The following is a 12,667-nucleotide window of genomic DNA, read 5'->3' as shown; positions in this document are numbered from 1 at the left end:
TCTCCTATATTTTCTTTTAGTCTTTTATGTTTAGATTATTAATCCGTCTGGATTTTTTTCGGAAATATGGACTAAGATAGTGTATTAGTTATGCTTATAACTCAATAGAAGGGTTTTTTGCTCAGATAACAATTCATTGTGCGTGTTCAGCAAGTAGACACCATAGGGAGACTCAGATAACCAGGCTCCTTCCATCTTATTTCTACCCTCCTCTAGGTAAGGGGTCAGTAAATTTCTGCCCACAGGCCACGTCAAGCCCACTGCCTGTTTTTGTAAATAAAGTATTATTGGAACATAGCCATGCCCATTTGTTTACACAGCGCTTATGGCTGCTTTCCCATGAAATAGCAGAAATGAGTAGTTATGATAGAGACCATATGACTCACAAAGCCTAAAATATTTACTGTATGGCCTTTTATAGAAAAAGTTTGCTGACTCCTGCTTTGAAGTCTCAAGGACCTTAGTTTCCACATGGCAGATGGGGGAGAGAGATCATGCAGGAGGCTTTCCGTGGGTGGAGGCTGGCAGTAGAGTACAAAATTTTCATCTACACTCCACTGGTCGGAACTCAGTCTCCTGGCCTCACCTAACAAATTGGGAAGCCAGAAAATGTAAATTAGTTGTGCACCCAGGAGGAAAGGGAATGATTAGCCATTCTGTGCCAGGGTGTACCCTGCAATTATTCGTTTCTTTCTTCCTCTCTATTTTTAATCAGAATAGGCTAGATAACAGAAACAACCCTCTAAATCTCAGTTGCTTAGAACACAAAGGTTTATTTCCTGATCATACTTCATGTCCACCAAGGCTCGGCAGGGATGGCATTGCTCAGTGTTGTCATTCACTCCAGTCTAATGGAGTGGCCACCACCATGCATGTCGATGTTGCAGTACAGGGAGGAAAAGAGAATGTGGTGACATGTGCGCCAGCTCTTAACTTCTGTCCCAAAGAGATACTCATCACCTCCGTCCACCTTCCACTAGCTGAAGCAACTTGCAGGGCTATACCATACTTCAATCAAGTGGAGAAGTACAATCACACCATGTGCTTTGAAAGGAAGCAGAGCTGAAATATTTGTGAACAGCTCCAATGGAGAGCAACTCACACACACAGAACACAATCATCCCCTCCCTAAGAGAGATAACGCAGATTCCATTTAGTCACTGCACCGAGTCAAAGTCCAGGATCCCTACATGGTAAACACCCTCCCCATCTGGTCTGAATATTGCCTAGTGATCTGGAGCTTAGCAACTAAAATCACTCTCTGTCCCCACCACTTATTCAGGCATCAAAATTCTAATCAATTCACAGTACATCATGGCCTAAAACAGGCTTCCAGGATCTGAGCTACTTCCATGAAATGTGAACCCTGCTCTGAATGACCATGTTGAGAGAACCAGGAGCCTAGGAGTGGAAAGAAGGGAATGTGGCATTTTGCAGAAATCAATACTACAAGAAAAGAGTCAGCCTTATTGAAGGATCTGGCATTGTTCCTCTCTGCTTACAATTAAATGCCTTGAATAAAGGGTGTAGGTGACAATATGGAGGAAATCAGTACACATAGATTAAAATACCTATATGGAAATGTTAGAAAACATAAACAAACATACTTTGTTCATCCCTCAGAAAACGTTTGCTCTTGTGGTTTTTGTTTGCTAAAGAAAAAACATTCATTTTTCTACTTAGTTTAGACAATAGTAAAATGAGATTAATGGATCATAATCATAGAGCATCATTTTGAATAACAATGTCATACCAGCATTAGATAGATAGCCTCCAGATTAAAATTTCAGTGTAATTTTTCAAATAAACTTTCAATATCTGGTGAAAACACCAGTATATATCTTTTATAGTCTATGTCTTTGGATTTTTATATCTCCACGTAATAATAGGAATGTGCCTAATATGTTTTTAAAATCATTTATGCTTAACTCATCAAAATGCATTGTTAGTTATTTGATGTGCATGAAGCTTTTACATATGTTTTAATAAGCATTTTAAATCCTCTCTCCCAGAAACAGTTTTCATTTTTTTCCAGAAAAAAATAAATTTGAACAGCAAAAGGTTCAGTTTTGATTTGAAACTCACTATCTATAAAACTTTCAAAAGTCTGATTCCTTTTGCTGGGCCCTTCTGCTAACTCTTGAAAGACGTAATTGTTTTCTTCAGAATTACTTTTATTTGTCATGGGCAGGGCCTCCATTCCCAGCACAGAATTAGTTTTAGTATAGTTTGTGGTATAGTGGCTACTAGTGCGCTCCGATTTGCCATGTTTTTTTTTTTTTTTTTTTTTTTTTTTATCAATTCACTGCTTTAACATCTTTGCCCCCAATACACAGAGCAAGTTATTCTTACAGCCACTACCTACAGTACCTAGCGGGCAACAGTCCTCAGATATGAAAGACCATATATGGGCTTCTGAAAACCCTTTCTTCCCTCTCTGGTCATATTCAGTTCTTGAAAGCATTTTTCTATCAGGCTTCACTAAGCAAGTCAGATTTGGAGTCCTGGGAAGATTACGAAGTGGTAGAAGAAAGAAATGAAGACTGACTTCATTGTTACTTCCAAAGCTCTTCCTAGAAAAGCAGTACTTTATTATTCATTGTGGAGTTGTAATTATGAAGGAAACCTCCCCAAAACTTAAATAAATTGTTTTTCCAGAGGACAAAAAAAGTGCATCAAATTCTAAGTCAAATTGCTACAAGTTACCTATTACACCTGAATTTATTGAGCAATAGGATGACGTTTGTCTTTTACATGTAGTATGGCTTCCAGAAGCAAGCTTTCCTACCTGTGACACAGGTAGCGCCAGACCATCTAGGTTCAAATCTTTTGTCCCACATTTATTAGCTAAAAACCTCAGCAAGTTATTTAACCTCTTTGTGCCTAAGTTTCTTTATCTGTTACAAAAAAAAAAAAAAAAGGGACAAAAATATTACCTGCCTGGGCTGTTGGCAGGATTAAATGAGCTATTGCTTATACAGCACTAGCAAATGTTTGTTAAATAAATTCTATGATCCGCTCACAAATCCAGGGTGACTATAAGGTAGCAAGAACAACCACTAGTCATATAAGAAAATGAGTTTCTTTCCTTTTAGCTCCTCTCTTCTTAACTACGGCTGTGCTTTGTCAACAGCGGCACGTTATGTTAGCAGATTTGAACTTTACCCGAAAGATGTTTGTATTTTATTTCAAATTATGAATTCCTGAACATCGGGTGATATATGATTCTGCTGTACACTCAGGGGCCCATTAGAGTCTGAAGCTTGAGAAACATAAACGACTCTGGTCTGATATTTGTAAAGAGCATTGACATCCAAGAAGCCACTGAGAAACAGTTACTGGTATTGAGAAAAAGGGAAGCTAAGAAGTCACCCTACAAAAAAAAAAAAAAAGCAAAGCTGAATTGGAGAGCTGCCTGCATTTCACTCTAGTGCCTGTGGAAGAGGGGTGTTATCTAAAGTGCTTCCATCATGAATAATGATTGAGAAACTGCCTTTACTCTCCCGACTACTGTACTCCCAGGCAGCAACCTGTGTGTAACTCGGTTACCACGCTCCGGTCAGAGCCAGTGAGGAGGCCAGCAGCGGAGGGGAGGGGGCCGAACGCCCCCGAGTAGCCGGGTTTCCAAGGTCAGCCCCAGCCCCAGTCCCAGCACTTTTCCCGAGCCCGATTTTTCAGGTCATTTCCGAATAGGCTCTCTTTGTTTACATTCTGAGCTTGGCTCATCCCCAGAAAGCATTACTACAATCTAAAAGGAGAAGCATATTGCATTTGTAAACAGTGCCGGGGGGAGCAAAGTTCATTTTCCTGGGTAGGGGAGGATGATTCTCTTGCAACACGTGCTGGTGGTGACAAAATCTTTTAGTGACCGGGGGACTTTCAGTGAAGTGGAGGTTTGGGGAAAGGCAAGAAGGTTGGTGTGGGGCAAGCAAGCAAAGTGCGGAAGCTGTACGGGGATTCTTCTAGAAAGTGGGGTGGGAAAGGAGCTAGGGAGGGCGTGTGGAGGGAAGGGATCTGTGTCAGAACGTGCGTGTGAGCGGATACAAAACCCGAGAGAGGCGTGAGCAGCGCTGTGTGTGCGAGCGGGAGCGAGGGGCGCCGGCTCGGGGTGTGTGCGCCTGGTGAGTGACACTGAGGGGCGGGCTGGCCGGCGGGCCAGCGGGCGGGGGCAGCCTGCGAGGGGCGGGAGTGTCCCTGCGTGGAGCGGCCGAGCCGGAGTTGTGTCACTGAAGGAATCCAGTCCGGGGGCCGAGCCGGCTGCGCCCTCCGCCGCGAGCGCCGGCAGCGCGGGGCGAGCTCGGGACGGCGCGCGGCCCAGGCAGCGGCTCCCTCTCGGCCGGCCCTCCGCGCCGCAGGGGCCGCCACCGCCGCCGCGCCTCCCCCGGCGACCGCGCCCCCGGCCCGGGAAAGAGCGGCCGGCGATCAGCACAGAGGTAAGCCTGGGATCCCCGCCGCCGCTGCCGCCCGGGAACCCCTCCGCGCCCGCCAGCCGGGCCCGGGACGCGGGGCGCGGGCGGACGCGGCGGGCCTAAGCGGCCGGGACGGAGACTCGGGCCGGCAGCGCGTTCCGCAGCCCCGCCGCCCAGCCCCCGCTGCCTCCCGGGGCGCTGGGTGTGGCCCGCGCTCGGCGCCGACGCGGACTGGCGGCGCGGACCGGACGCGGAGGTCGCCGTCCTTCTTTTCTCTGGCCGGCGCGGGCGGGCGGGAGGAGGCGGTGGCTCGGACGCACATTTGCGCGCCCTGGGCGAGCGTGTGGCCGCCGCGCTCCGACGTGGACCGGCCCGCCCCGGATCTGAATCGCCTGCGGCCGCGGTCCCTCTCCTGCCGTCCTCCCGCGCGGGCGCCCCATCCAGTCTCAAACCCGAGTGAACCCCACCGCCGCCCGCCGCCCGCCGCCCTCTGGCTCCAAGCCGCGGAACTGCCCACCCGCGTGAGCCGGGACCATCTCGTCCTCAGCTCCCGGCCGGGGGCGGGGGCCGCGCGCCCCGGAAACCCGCGCCCCTCGGCCCCCAGTCTCCGGGTCCCCGAGCGTTCGCGTACACGCTGCGATGGCAGGCGCGGGTGACAGGAGTAGATGCCGAGCGCCCCGGCCGCGGGACGAAGTGGTGGTGCCGCCGCATCTGGGCGGGCGGACCGCGGAGTCCGCAGGCGGCGGACAGGAGCCGAAGACTGACTGGGCTGTTTCCGAGGCGCGGAGAGGCTTCTTCCCGCTCTCTGGACACGCTTGACTTTGGCGTGTCCGGGAAGACTGCCCTGCTCGCTCGCACTCTGCTCCGTGGTTCACGCTTTCTGCAGACGCAGGGGGTGAAGGGCCGACACTTTACCTGGACGGAGATGCGACCGAAACCTCCCATCTTCGCGAGTGGAGGGTTTCCAGTTATCCGGGTGGGGTGGGGTGGGGAACTTGGTGTGTGTGTTTGTGAACTTCGTGAGCTTTTCAGTTTTCAGCAATCCTGGTTTTAGCGAATGTCAAGGTTTTGGAGACCTGACGCTTTCATTAAAGATTTCTTTCTGTACAGCATTTTCCTTTGAGTTTATTACATGGTTTGCAGCTTAAGAACTAGTGAAAACCATTGAACTGAAAACATAGCCTCTTTCCTCACATAAAATGTTATGTGTAATATTTTCATCTGCTTATTTAAAAAATTTAAAACATCAAAATATTTACCAGCCCCCCTTGACAAACCCATAAACATTAAGGAAAAATTACTCCGAAATTTTAGAACCTGTACAAAGTGGTTTTATGCCAGTATTTGAAAGAGTAAGGTGTTGTGACATTTATAGCATCGTTTTAGTTTGTCTTAAGGAAACGATTCATTGCCACTCTGACTGAGTTTGTTTTCCAGAGATTAAGCAGATGTGTAATATGGCAGGGAAAAGAAAGGACAGGAAGTCAAAATCGCTTCATTCTGAAAAAAAAGACTATTCAAGTAACAAAACCAATTATTTTGAAAGACACTGAAAATAAAGTAAAAAGTTGCCTTCTGGATAAAGTATTTTATAGGCCTTGTGAAATTGTGTTACTTAACCAGAAAGCAATGTGTTGTTAGATGGGAGCAGTTTTATCTAGTAACTGTGTTTAAAAATATCAGTGTATGATAATATTTGTTGGATTTTAAATGGGGAAAAATCAACTTTGGGAATGATCTTCTATTTGGACAAGGCAAATACTGCAGTCTCTAATTAGAGTTTTGGAATAAACTCAAGCTGTGTTAAAACCTATTTTATGAAGGAGCAGAACAGAAAACATGTCAAATTCTGTATGTGTGGCTTTGAAAACACACACACACACACACACATACACACACACACACACACACTGGCACAAACTAGAGACTAGCCTCAAAAGATAATTTGCATAAAAATACAATCACTTGAATGCAGAGAATATTTAAGAGGTTAGTGAAAACTGAACATCTGGGAAAGGAGTGTATTAATTGGCAATTTTCTTTCTTTAATCCTTGAAAATATTAAATGATTTCCTAAGAATCAATTTAGTTTAATGTGCTCATTTAGACAGGCAAAATGATCAAGACTCCCTTTGTATTCATTTTGTTTTAGGGAGCCTCCCTCATGAAAATCTTCAGTTGATAGTTTCTCTGCTTGCACAGATTTTCAAGAGGCCATTGTGAAGAGAGGTTATCTACGGGCTTGTGAAGCTGCTCTGCCACACCAGTAACGATCAGGGAAAGAAAATACTTAGGCTACACCATTGCAGTCTTTGAAGCACTGCCAATCTGCAGCATCTTATAGATTGCCTTTGCCATGTAAATGGTAACACTTTCCATCATAAGTTAAGCTTTAGAAATATCTCACTTTCGGTCCTAATTTTTATCAGTTTCTCAGTCTGTGATCAGAAAATTGTGCTAACATTCACAGTGAATGATTCATTAATGGTTGTGTGTTGGAGGTGCATAGGTGGTCTTCCTTCTGTTACTTTTATACGGCTTTAATCAGTATCTTAAGAGGTGAGCCAGCATGAAAACTTCTGGTTACATCTGATAAGATGAAAGAAGTTGAGGTTGCTCATGGTAAAATGTTGGTTGCTACCACCTGTCTTACCATGTGACAAGACTGGAGTGTGTTTTGTATGCATTCGGCAGGTACTGCTCAGGCACTGCTCCATAGTGCTTCTTTCCTACTCATCTTCTGTAGCACTTTTACTATTATTTGACTCTGATAATTAAATCATATATGCATCATAATTTCTGTACACAGAACAGTAGCTTTTACAAGCATGACATAGGAAATGCAGGTAGATATATAGACAGATGTAAGTGATTGGATCTATTTATTGATCTCTGAATGGTTGTACATAATTCAGCTAATCAATTCATTCCATCACTGTTCCACCTTAGAGTGTACTCACACAATTAAAACATGATTTTTATGGTACAGTTAAAAACCCAGTAAACATAATTATAGAAGAAAAACAAACCTTTCTTTTTCTTCCCTGTTTTGAAGTAGTCTGCTATGAAGGTGTTATTTCCTTGAACATCAAAATGGCTAATTTGGAATTGTGATGCTTGTTATGTAAATAGGCCATATGTTGAATTTCTACAGAAGTTTGTTCATTCAATGTTGTGGTAATGGATAGGATCCCCTAAGTACCACAGCTGAGAAAAATAGTCTGTGAAGATGTATTTCTCTCTCCTATTTATATGGTTTTTATTATTTTTGTTTAGTAGCTAGTATTTTTATTTTCTAATAAAATTTCTTAAATGTGATGTTATCTGTCCTTAAACATCATATAGATCTTTATCTCTAGTACCGATCAAACTCCATTCCCATTTATCCACTTGCTTAATTAATAGATTGTTCATGGTGAACATCCTGCTGTCAGGCTAAAGGCTACATGCCTGATAACAAACCTTTCATATTCTTTGCTAAACTTGTTCCTTTTATGATGAAAAGACTTTCCTTTTCTTGCTACTTTTAGCATTCTCTTCATCACCCAGACTGGAGATCTAGGAACCATCCCTGACCCTTCTCTCTCTTACTCCCACTGTGAAACTGGGCAACAAGTCCTGTTAACTCTTCCTTTGTAAGTTTCTCTGAGCCAGTCCCTGCCTTTCCTTTTCATTCTTCCCTTTCACTCTCCCTCTTAGATCCCAGGCCCTCGGCCATCACCGTTTCCTAGGATGACTGTAGTCTGCATCTTGGTCTCTCTGGAATTGAGTTTCCCCATTCTGCACACTTCCACCACATCAGCCTTCCTAAAACTCTTCTCCCTAGAACTCTTCTCCAAGGATTCTCAGAAATGCTGTGTTGAACTCCACAGTTTCTCTGATTCTAAAGCTCGTGCTCTTTGCAATAGTGCAAATACTTTCTGTGGCCTCCCCCATTGCCCAATCTCTCAACCTGGTTTTAATGTAACTCAAGGCCTTGCCCCAGATTAACTCACCAAGTTTATTTTCTGCTTCTTTCCAACATGAACCTTCTGTTTCTACTAGTTGGATCTCACTGCCCTTCTAAAATGACATGCTCATTTTCACTTGTACCCTTTTGTTCATGCTCTGCCTTTTAGAAAGCCTTTTCCTTTTTTCTCTGACCTAACTAACCACATTCTTGAAGTTCAAGTCTGCCTGCCCCGATCGTGTTTCTCTCATTGGTTTCTTCTGCCCTTTTGTTTGCGTGGTTCCTGTAGACCATCAGACTCTTACACTGTTGTATGCTTCATTCTTGCTTTCTCAACTAGGCTGCGAGTTCCTTGAGGGCACTGGTGTACCTTGTATTCTATCTTTGAACACTCAGCAGGCCCTTGGTCATAGTAAGCACTTGATAAATATACCTGTAAAATGAATAAACTATAAGGGTGAATTTTTTTAAATGATGGGCTTCAATATTGACTCTGTACTGCTCACCATTGGATCTCTAGGGCCTAGCTCACAGCCTGACACCTAGTCATGACCTCAATAAATATTTGTTAGCATAGAAATTAATGTTGACATTGGATAGAAGGGACAAGCATTCGAAGGAGGCATCTGTCAAGGAGTTTTTTCCCATTTTTCTTCAGTGGTTCTAATCAGCTTCTCCATTCATCAGCTGTGAGAATTCTGAGGACTCGGCATTTCCCAGAGTTGAGATAATGATGGAGCCTGGCAGTTGTGAGTTGGAATTAAGAAGCCTGTAGTTATTTTAAGGTGGAGTGATGGGTCCCAGTAGTGAGCAAAAATAAAAGCATTCAGGCTCTATGCCAGTATTTCATACATAAAACAATTAGGCTAAAGTTATCAGTTATGTAAAAGTTTAGCTAATGGACCCTAAAATTTCAGACCGTATTGCAGGACTGCTCAACCTTTTCATTTAAAGGCATCCTTGTAAATTTTAAAAAAATTAATGTGGGGGATCCACTTGAGGGTGAAAGGTGATGTAGGGAAGAGTCTGCCACATTGTATTCAGGACAAAATCTAATTGCTTAGTAAGACTTGCTTTGTACAAGGCACTGTTTCTGCTGGGAAGGAGTTTATAGTCTAACAGGAGGAATAACAAATGAATCCCAGAACAAAGGTCCAAGAGAGCTCACAAGAGAAAATTTCCTTCTGTTGTGGAGTGAAGAGTCCTAGAGTGACAGTTGTTTGAGCTGATTATTGGAAAGATTTAGATAAGATTTCAATAGCTATTATTGGGTTTATAAGGTTGGGGGAAGGGTGACAGGGGTGAATTTCAGGGTTTTTTGACTCTAGCATCAATACTTTTACACCGCCACTGCTTTTAAACTGAAACCCAGCTAGGACTGCCCTGGGCATTGGTGGTCTGGAGTGTTCAATAATGGAACCTAAAGGATATACAGATACCTGCAATAATTATTTGTGGTGCCAAGTGCTGAACTGACTATGACATAAAGCCCAAAATAAATCTTGGAAGCAGTATAACCAGTGTGTTCCCTGGGTAGCATCCAGCTCACTTAGAATGCTCACAAAGGCCTCTTGCATTATGGAAATGCCACTGGAGGTTGACACTTTCACAGTAATGTAAATAATGAGAGGTCTTTCCCAGCTTGTGTTCCCAAGCAGCCAGCAGTCTGTGGGATACTCTGCCCAGTGCACCTAGCAGAGCTGAGTAAGGCAGTAAATATACCATTAATATGGAACCCTCATTCTGGGGACCATAAAACTAGGACCAATGGGTATAAGTTTTAGGAAGATAGATTTGGGGTCAATATAAGGAAGGTTGCCCTGTAATGGATCGTGTTATTTCAGGAGTTTAAATGTATATAAGCATAACCTACACCAGGCCAAGTATCTTATTTAATTACTTGCATTTTCTCCTTTCATCCTCAAAACAGTGCTGTGAAATATATACTCTTATTACGCCCATTTTACTGAAGAGCAAAACTGAAACCCAGAAAGGTTGAGTAGCTCGTAATTTGTAGAGCAGATATCAAGCCCAGGCAGTTTGAGAGCAGAAACTGCACATGCACTGTGATGAAGAAAAGATACAAACATTGGGTGGCCATTTGGATTTTAAAGTCCCTGCCTAACACTGAGATCAATTCTTTACTTCTCCTTAGGGGTCAAGATGCCAATTTTTGCAAAGCACTAATTCATTGTTGGCAGCACCCAATTCCTAGAGATTCGAAACAAAGTGAATACAGTCACCATCATCATCATCATCATCATAGTTATCACTTATTGAGCATCCCATTTAAACCTCACAGGGATAGGGTAGAGATTATGTACCCTTGTAAGAAGAGGATGCCCAAGCTCAGGGAAGTTAAATAACTTGATCCAATCTGCAGAATTGATAAGTGACAGATGAACCTGTTTGGTATCTGACACTGAAGCCCCTGCTTTTTCTTACACCACCCTATAAGGTAAGGCATAGTGACATTGAAAATATTTACCTATCACTTATGCACAGACACCAACCAGTCGGGGAGGCCACTAGCTACGAACAGCCACTGTTGGCTCTAGAGGAGATGAGAATCACCCGAGGTGAGGTTTAGAAGTCCAAAGATGTGTGGGAGGCTTGGGAATGTACCAAGACCACAGATTTGGAGTTCTAGTGACTTCTTCCTGTGTTCAGCTGATTTTATACATGATACGTAGTACTATTAAAGAAAGAAAAAGCCTGCATGTGTAATTATATTGCATTTATGTTTCTAATTAAGGAAAAACAGTTTTGCAGTGGTGATGTTCTATCTTCCCTATAAATGGCAGGCTCCTCTTCCCACTCCTTTCTCCTTTTTCCCTTCTTCCAGTCTGAGCCTAATCCTTCCAGATGCCGTCCCCTCTTGCTTCCTCAGGGACCTGGCTCCATTATCTCTTCTTCAGGGTCTCAACCATCCTTTTCTTTCAGCACATAAGCATGCGTAAGTCTTTCTCATCCTTTATAAAAACAGAAAACAAGACAGAAAAATCCCTATGGTCCCTTCTCCTGGTCTGGTTATGTTCCGTCTCATTCCTGGGCTTAAGCAGGCAGCTCCTTAAACACGAGTCCTCATGCACATCCTGAACCTCCTCCTGCCCTTCATCTCCAGCCCCCTGCAGTCCTGACCTCTCCTCATGGCCGCCTCTGTTCTTCAGGCCACTAGATGTATTGTCCAGGATTCTCCTTTCTTTCTTGACCTTTGCGTGACATTTGGCATTATTGACTGCGCTCTGCTCCTTGAAATGTTGCCCACCTGTTTTCTGAGTCATCCCGCTCCCCCAGTCTTTTTTCCTGGTCCCCAACTGCTCTGTTCTGGACTTCTCTTTAGGGTCCTTTCCTTCCAAATCTCAGCGTTCCCTAGAGTTCAGCCTTCAGCCCTCCCCTCCCTCTTCACATTTGCCCTGGAGCAGCTCCTCTGCGGTTTTCTGCTGCCACCTAAATGCCTTTGATTCCATTGGAAATTTGCATCTCCGACCCTGAGCTCTTAGCTGACACCTACTCCAGGCACCTTAAACTCAACAAGCTCAAAACATCACTTCCCCGACACTCCACTCCAGCATATTCTGTGTTCTCTATCTCAATGAATGAAACCTGCTTCACCAACTTAAAAATCTAGAAATTGTTCTAGATTTCTCTCTTTTGTTCAACCCCTACATTGTATTGGCCACCAAGCGCTGTGGAGACTGTATTCTCAAACTCTCATGAATGTGCTCTTTCCTGTCTCTACCATTCCAATTATTGCTGCAATGGTTCCGGTCCTCATCCCGTCTCTAGGGGTTGTTGCAGTAGCCTCACAACTGGCCTCTCTGCCTTGTGCCTGACCTGCCTCCAACCCATTCCCCACACTGCTTCCTTTCTAAAAGGCAGATCTGATCACAATTCTTCACTGCTGAAGGTTCTTCCGCAGAGTTTCTGAATCTTTACGTTAAAATCTAAGCTCCCTGGCATAGCGCGAAAGCTTCTTTGTAATCTGGGCCTTCCCTTCAGGTGTGTACCAAAGTGTCCTCCAACGATCCGGGTCCCCACTGTCTACCCCTGCCTGTAGCATCCCCACTAAAGGAAGTGAGTTGTTACAGGAAAGAAATGAGGGAGGGATGGGAACAGAGAAGAGGTTATGGGACTGTGCTGTCCAGTACTGTAGTAATTAGCTGCGTGTGGCTAATGAGCTAGTCCAAGTTGAGATGTGCTGTAAGTGTAAAATACACCATGGATTTGAAGACTTTATGTGAAAAAAATGTAAAATACCTCGTGACAAATTTTAATATTGATTACATGTTAAAACAATGTTTTAAAT

General features: G+C 44.1%; 1 protein-coding gene across 3 annotated transcripts in view; it reads left to right on the top strand.

The window, feature by feature from the left end:
* The first annotated feature begins 3,892 nt into the window (after nt 1–3,892).
* Nucleotides 3,893–12,667, top strand: part of SPATS2L (spermatogenesis associated, serine-rich 2-like) — a 167,209-nt gene continuing 158,434 nt past the window's right edge. For 2 of the 3 annotated variants that reach the window (XM_012655407.1, XM_012655439.1), the window contains exon 1: nt 3,903–4,121. The gene's annotated coding sequence lies outside the window, so the exon portion shown is untranslated. Of the gene's footprint in view, nt 4,122–12,667 lie in introns of all 3 variants that reach the window. The other variant, XM_012655422.1, reaches the window with a different exon arrangement.

The sequence above is a fragment of the Propithecus coquereli genome, unplaced genomic scaffold (assembly GCF_000956105.1).
Source record: "Propithecus coquereli isolate 6110/MARCELLA unplaced genomic scaffold, Pcoq_1.0 Scaffold113, whole genome shotgun sequence".
Taxonomy (NCBI): domain Eukaryota; kingdom Metazoa; phylum Chordata; class Mammalia; order Primates; family Indriidae; genus Propithecus; species Propithecus coquereli.
This window is presented reverse-complemented; position numbering and strand designations above follow the sequence as displayed.